This window comes from Condylura cristata, unplaced genomic scaffold (genome assembly GCF_000260355.1).
Source record: "Condylura cristata isolate star-nosed mole 26May11 unplaced genomic scaffold, ConCri1.0 scaffold00048, whole genome shotgun sequence".
Taxonomy (NCBI): domain Eukaryota; kingdom Metazoa; phylum Chordata; class Mammalia; order Eulipotyphla; family Talpidae; genus Condylura; species Condylura cristata.
Window position 1 is genome coordinate 2,249,325 of NW_004567149.1, and position 7,811 is coordinate 2,257,135.

The following is a 7,811-nucleotide window of genomic DNA, read 5'->3' on the forward strand; positions in this document are numbered from 1 at the left end:
CTCTGTCTCTGGTGAAGCCTCTCACTGCCCCTGAGCCTCTGGCCTGCACCCCAGTTCTGTTTACACAAATAAATAAATCTTAAAAAAAAGGAAAAGTGGTATAGAAAGGAAAATCCCTCACTTCAGCAATCATATCTGGCACTATGGAAGTTATTTAATGAATAATAAGATAAATAAATAAATCTTTAAAAAATAATAAAACAAAGAATTCTGGGTCAACAGTTATCTTGAGTCTTTCATAAATGTCATTAAATTATCACTGGCTTCCATGCTCACTATTTGCAAGTCAGGTACATTAAATTATTGTTGGGTTGTTGAAAGTAGTATGTCTTTGGCTGACTTTAATATTTTCTTTGTGTCTAGCAAATTGAAAATGCTATCACTAGGTTTTATGATTCTGTTATCTTGAGGTGTTTCAGAACTATGTCCAGTGTACTGTCAAAACTAATGAGATATTTACTTCGTTACTCTATTTTTCAAGAGATAATTGTTTTAATTGTTTCACTGGGGAAATGCTATACACATTGAATTTTCCCAGCAGGTCTCTTTTTTTGTACATGTTTAAAATAGTTTTATTAAAATTTTTGAATCTTAATCTATTCTGTTGGATTAGCAGTAAATATTCTTATTGTGCCTTCTTTCTTTGTAGTTAGTGATATGGTTCTGTCACTGTTTATGCCTACTTATTCTGATTAAATACCAGACATTTTTTTGGAAAAAGATTGCTGACCCCCATTTTTCTTCTATCAATTCAATGAAATGGTTACATGCAACTTAAAACACTCAGAGACTGAAATCAAACAAGAAGAGTGGAATTTTAGTGAAGTCCCATTTTTTCTCATTTGCCTTACTTGTCTTCCGGCTCTTCAAGTTATTGGGCCTTTGAATGCTTACTGGGGCGTTTCTGTGGGTGTAGCTATTGGACATGATAAGACTCCACATAGCCCAGTCATCAGCGGGAATAATACAAATTCTCCCCCAAAATGTCCAGTGAAGAAAGTATCAGACATTTGAATCTTAACTTGTAAAGAGACTCCAGACTAGGACAGGACAGGAAATTTGGGGGTGGGAACCATTCCGAGAGAAAAATAAGCACTTAATGTTCCGTGTGAATACCTAATATGTGAGTCACCACAGAAAGGGGATCAACAGTCACTGGTGACCTCTATTTGAAGATAATATGGGACCAGTCTTAAACATTGGAAACATTACCCCCCAAAATTGTTTATAAAAAAAAAGTGGTATAAAAAGGAAAATCCCTCCTTATCTCAGCAATCATACCTGGCACTATGGAAGTTATTTTATGAATAACAAGATGGTATGGTTTTTTTGGTAAATTAATCTAAAGATTTCAAATGTTAAAACATGAGGCAACAATAAAATCTTTCTTGCCATTGGAATAGAGAACAATAGAATCCAAGGACCCAAATGTCATTGTTAACATTGGAAAGAATAGAACTTGCACAACTGAATCAACAGAATATTTAAAAAATAGCAATGTTTGATATTATTCCAAGATATCTAATACAGTGGCTTTCAAAAGGATCTGGTCCTAGAAAACATTTCTTATCTCTTAAAACAAATTTAAATGTATATCTAAATTTGAGAACCACTGATATAGGAGGCGTGGGAAATTGTTAAGGTCTGGAGGAGGCAGGAGCTAGTGCTCTCTTGAAGACCAGTGTCAGCACAGCCAGATGAGCCAGAGGCCAGGTGTCCAGGAGGGTGAGGAGGAGCTGGGGGCTGGACAGGACAGTCCCCTGGCAGCAGTGAGGGCCACCTGCTGCTGAACTGTCTTTGTGCAACTCACTATAAAAGCCAGCTAGAAATGAAATGTTGAGGTGGGCACATTAGGGTGTTAACCCCCCATCTTCCAGATTGCTGGCTGTCTGATTAAACTGCACTTTAAAGATTCAATTCCTATTTCTACTCTATTAGCATTCAGCGGTGACAAGATGGCCCGAACCCTGGTCTTCCGATTATAAGCCTGTACCTCCAAAATACATCCATTGTTGTAAGCCAACATCACATTAACTAAAAAAATACAATTAGAAAAAGAAATAAAAAAGACCTCTATACATTAACCTGGTGTAGTTATTTAAATCCAGAGATTTATCAAGGTCACAGATTTATGATCATTGTAAAACTCATCAAAGAGAGCATGAAAATTTTAGGAAATTTAACACAACAAATGTTCAGGTTTGGAAAGGACCCGGACATATACTAACCTAATGAAATTTGGTTCTTTTGATAATGACCACTTTTTTCCTGGCCCAATATAATATTTCTTATAGGTTGACATCTGTACTTGTACATACACTATACCCACCCACTGAAGGAGACTGCGTAGTGTCATTTCTAAATATAGTTTCTGTGAGGTAGGTAACAGTTGATGTCTCACACATTTCAAGATGTCTGGAAGTCAAGTTGTGATCTAAAATTTATTCTGGGGCCTCCCTGGTGATGCGCGGGGTTAATTCTCAGCACTATGAAGCTATTCATAGTCACTGCAGCACATGTTTAATCCCCCGCTAGGGAGCTGACCCACATGGCCCAAAAGACCTCTCCTGTCTCTCTGCTGCACCTCTCAGCAGTGTATATCAGTTAATCTGCCTGTCCTGCTCCCCACTGTCTCTGGTGAATCCTCTCATCCTCCTCCTATTCTGGCCTGTACCCCAGTTCTTGTATGCATACATAAATGAAAAGAAATCTTTTAAAAAAATTTCTGATTTGAGATTCTAAAATCCTGACATCCATTAGGGTGGTCACCATCTCAGACACTGATGGCTGGCAAAGCAGGTGATTGCTTGCCTCAGGTGAGAGGTTATTAGTACTTAGAAAAACAGTGTTCAGGGACTTATTTAATGAGGTACCTTGTGGGGGCTGAAAACTTTTAATGAGCTTGGTGAAGTTGAAGCCCCAGGGAATCTATTTAAATCACTGCCTAATTGTGGTAGTATGAAATGTTCTGTGGTTCCTGGGGACCTGGGGTCAAAGCAAGACCTAGTGAGGGGGAATCATCATGATTAGCAAACTCAAAAGAACAAAGCTGTTTGGTTACTTGAGTAAATTCTGACAGAAAAATAAGTCTAATAGTGATAAATGTACATCCATCAAAATGATGTGGGAACAGTTAGCATAAAATCATTCTGTGCTAATGAATATAATTATACAGTGAGTGTGCTGCCTTTTCATAAATGTCTCCTGCAGGCCTACTCTGTGTAAAGTTAAAATCATATCACTACAAATGTATGTACATCTGAAATTGAAATTAAACACACTTTTGTGATGAACGCAAGATATTTTACATAGAAAATAGTGTATTAATCAGATCTTAGTTCAAGCATAAGAGATCATAGTCCTTCAACTGATTCTACAGATTCCATTGTCAATAAATGAGTCGAAATAGGATCTTTCTCTTTTTAAAAACCAGCAAGTAACCAATGCTATATAGTTCTTGTTAACTACCTGAATCATCTAGTGAAACTTCCTTCAGGCCCTAAATAAACAAATGACAAATTAAGATATTTGTATTCCTGGCAATAATTCATTATTTTAAAAAATCATTTTGTTTTTATGATTGTAAACTCTTTTTAGTGATACAGAGTACGAAAGGAACAATATAACAGATATGTAAAATGAAAGCTTACTGCATCTTACCTTAATGATTTTATTCCTTGTCCTGCTTTTAATGAAAGTAAATCCCAGCTAGTGTCGATAGCTTCTGTGTGACTCCACAAGCATTATCATGAATATCTTACCTTTCTGGCCACGACTAGAGTCTTGAATTTGTGGCAGTGGTATTATATTTTGCTGAATCCATATTCATTCATGAAAATTATATAGTGTTACTTGGAAGATCTTCCAACCTGGTATATAAGATGTTGTACTCTCCATAGAATGCTTTAACTTGCATCTTCCACACATTATGCCATTAAAAATTTACCTATGTTGGCCCTCCCTGGTGGCGCAGCGGGGTAAAGCACAGCACTGAGAATCTGAAGCCACTTCCGCATTAGTTCGATTCCCACCTGCCGCCTGCCGCCTGCCCCGGAGGAGACCACATGGCGAGCCAGACCTCTCCTGACCCGCCCGCTGCTCCCCTCAGCAGTGTACTTCGTCGATCTGCCTGTTCTGCTCCCCACTCTGTCTCTGGTGAAGCCTCTCACCGCCCCTGAGCCTCTGGCCTGTACCCCAGTTCTGTATGAATAAATAAATAAATCTTTAAAAAAAAAAAATTTACCTATGTTGATACGAATCAAGTTCATTCATGTGAACTTTTAAATATAATACAATATCCCCACTATAAAAATTAACATCAATCTATTTACACATTTCCGTTGATAGGAATTTAGATTGACACGTTATAGGCCATTATAGCAAGCAAATGCTATGAATGCTGACCTATCTGTATATAGCTGTTTCTTCACTAGTGAGCTTGAACATCCTTTATTAGTTTATTAGCCACTATGTATCTGTTTCTGTGTATTATTTTTTAATAGGTTGGCATCTTTAGCTGACATATCAAAATGCCAAACCCTTATCAAATGCTCAAACATATCAAATATCATAAATATATTTATTTATGCATACAAGAACTAGGGTATAGGCCAGAATAGGGAGAGGATGAGAGGATTCACCAGAGACAGAGTGGGGAGCAGAACAGGCAGATTAACTGAAATATACTGCTGAGGGGAGCAGCAGGCGAGTCAGGAGAGGTTTACTGGGCTAAAACTGATTTTCTATAGACTTACTATATTGATAATCAGGTTACCTACAAATAATGTCAGTTTTATCTCTTTTTAGTTAACCCACTTTAACACAATTTGTATTAATTCTAGCAAATATTTTTTTAAAGATTTATTTATTTATACAGAACTGGGGTACAGGCCAGAGATGTGGAGGGTGAGAGGATTCACCAGGAACAGAGTGGGGAGCAGAGGGCGGTCAGGAGAGGTCTGCCATGCCATGTGGTCACCTCCGGGGCAGGTGGGGATGGAACTCATGTGGAAGTGGCTTTAGCTTCTTAGTGCAATGCTTTAGCCCGCTGGGCCACCAGGGAGGACCTCTAGCAAATATTTAAAGAAGAATAACACTTCTTTTGCTTCTTGAAGAAAATAATCCACCACCACTCAGTAACCCAATTAATGAAGCTGGTATTACCCTGATAACAAAACACATAGTTGCAGTACATTAAATGAAAATTTATACCAGTGGGCCTCCTTGGTGGTGCAGGGATTAAAGTCTCAGTGCTATCAAGCTATGCCAGCCACTGTGGCATGAGTTCAATCCCCCAGCCGTTAGTTAACTCATATGGTACAGCAGACCTCTTCTGTCCCCTCAGCAGTGCATTTCAGTAGATCTACCTGTTCTGCTCCCCTCTTGTCTCTAGTGAATCCTCTCAATCCTGTATCTCTGGCCTGTTCCCCAGTTTTTCAATGCATAAATTTTTAAAAAGGCAATAAAATTTATACCAGTATACTACGTGAACATAGATTCAAATATCCCCAATGATTTAGTCCCAAACCAAACCTGAAATACATAAGGATAATAATACACCATGACCAAGTGGAATCTATCCAAAAATTTATCGACAGCTTCCATATTCAAAGACAAATGCGTACTGGGCCCTCCCTGCTAGCGCAGCGGGTTAAAGCACAGCACTAAGAAGCTTAAGCCACTTCCGCATGAGTTCGATCCCCGCCTGCTCAGGAGGAGACCACATGGTGTGGCAGACCTGACCCGCCCACTGCTCCCCTCAACAGTGTACTTCGTTGATCTGCCTGTTCTGCTCCCCACTGTCTCTGGTGAATCCTCTCACCCTTCACATCTCTGGCCTGTACCCCAGTTCTGTATGAATAAATAAATAAATCTTAAAAAAAAAAAAACAACAAATGCATACTGTCCCAAACCACATAAGAAAGTAAAGGAGCAGCTCTTCTGCTGCCTCTGTCAGTGCAGGTCCCCTCCTTCTTCTTTTCCTTTCCTCAGTAAGCTTGATCTGTGCAGATGGAAACACAAAAAGCAAACAAGAAAAACAATAACAATGTGTAAAGGAGACCCACAAGATCGTACTGGTTAATGCAAATGTGACAAATTTCAGCACTCATCCTACTACCCCCAAAACAAAAACCCTTTCAGTAAACTAGAAATATAATAAATTTCCTCGTCTGGACACAGATCACTTGCAAAAATCCTTACAGATAACATTATTTTTAGTGTGGAGAGATTGAAAACTTTTCTCTAAAATTTGGTACTGGTAATTTTAATTATGTTCAAGTATAACATTGATAAGAATGTAATTAGATAGCTTAAGAGAATAGAACACACAATACAGAAAAAAATATATAATAATGATAGTTACAAGGTAAAAGCCAGATAAAGTAAAACAAAGACAAAAGTTAAAAGGTAATACATCTTAGAGAAATCTTGGATTAAGGACTTTAGGTAATTGCTATCTTTCAGAGAAAACAGATCCATATATCACACAAATATTAGTATATATATTTAAGTAGTTCATGGCCTAAATATAAAAATAAGACTCTAAAGGCAGAAATGTTAAAGATAATCTAAGTCCTCCCCCAAACCCACAAGTTATTCCAAAAGGCAGATTGACTACATGACAGTTTCAAGAGTTCCAAAGTATTCATCAACAAAGATGGACGGAAATAATAAGGAGAAGTAACTGTGTAAATAAGAGATAAAAATTAGTATGATGGCATGGGAGGGTCTTTCAATCAGTAAAAAGACAGATACCCCATCAGAAACTGTACAGCAAGCATTAGCTGGCACCTCCCCAGGATAACACACTGTATGTGAACATACAGAAGTGTGCATTGCTCTCTCTTCTGGGTTATGAGTATAATTAAAAATGAATTCGTCACCAACTTATCAAAAAGCTGCAAACAGATTGATTCTTTTCAGTGTTGCTATGGGCTAGAGAAATGCGCATGGTAGGATGTGTAGAGTGGACCAGTACAATTCTAGTACTGTAGACAGCATATAACTTTTCAAATATATTTTTATAACCCAGGAAGTTTATTGAAAATTCTTTTCAAAAATTATTAGCATAACACCTTAATGATATATTCATAGCCCTTGTTAATGTAGTTTCTTTCCTTAAAAAATTAAAACACTTTAAACAACCCAATTTAATAAAACTGGTAGTGGCTAAATAATTTATTATGTTCCAATACAATTGACGTATTCTAAAGAATAAGGAACTCTTATGTGGTGATTTCTTCCCTATTTATGGTTTCCTGTGTAGGTTTACTTTGGAGGGAAAACCAATTTCCAAAATCACTTGTAGAAATAGAGTTCATTTAAACATTTCAAACTCAAAAACTCTGAACAAATAGAAACGAGAGCCTAGGTTTCACTTACCTTGAAAACCTGAGAGAGAGACCTGTTTAATCACTCTGGTTTAATTTTATACCAGAAAGCTTCCAAGGAGGGAAAACTTTTCTCCGTTCAGTAACCTTGACCATTGCTGTAATCTGCATGTAACTTTTCTGTCACAAAATTTGAGTAGTCATGAATTAAAAAAACAAAGCAAAACAAATACAAACACTAAGCTGGACAAGTATAACCACACCCAGTGCATTACTTCATCTTTTTGACAGCCTTGTAACCGTTGTTAGCTGTTATAATTATAATTCTTAATTTTCTGTGGATGAGAGACTCTCAGGAGAGATCTTAATCTCTCAAGGATGGATCATGAATCTAAAAGTTGAGTTCGTGAAAGCTGCCTATGGAGACGGAAGCAAACATATGCAGGGAGCTCAAAAGGTGTGTAGTTGGTTATAGGACAA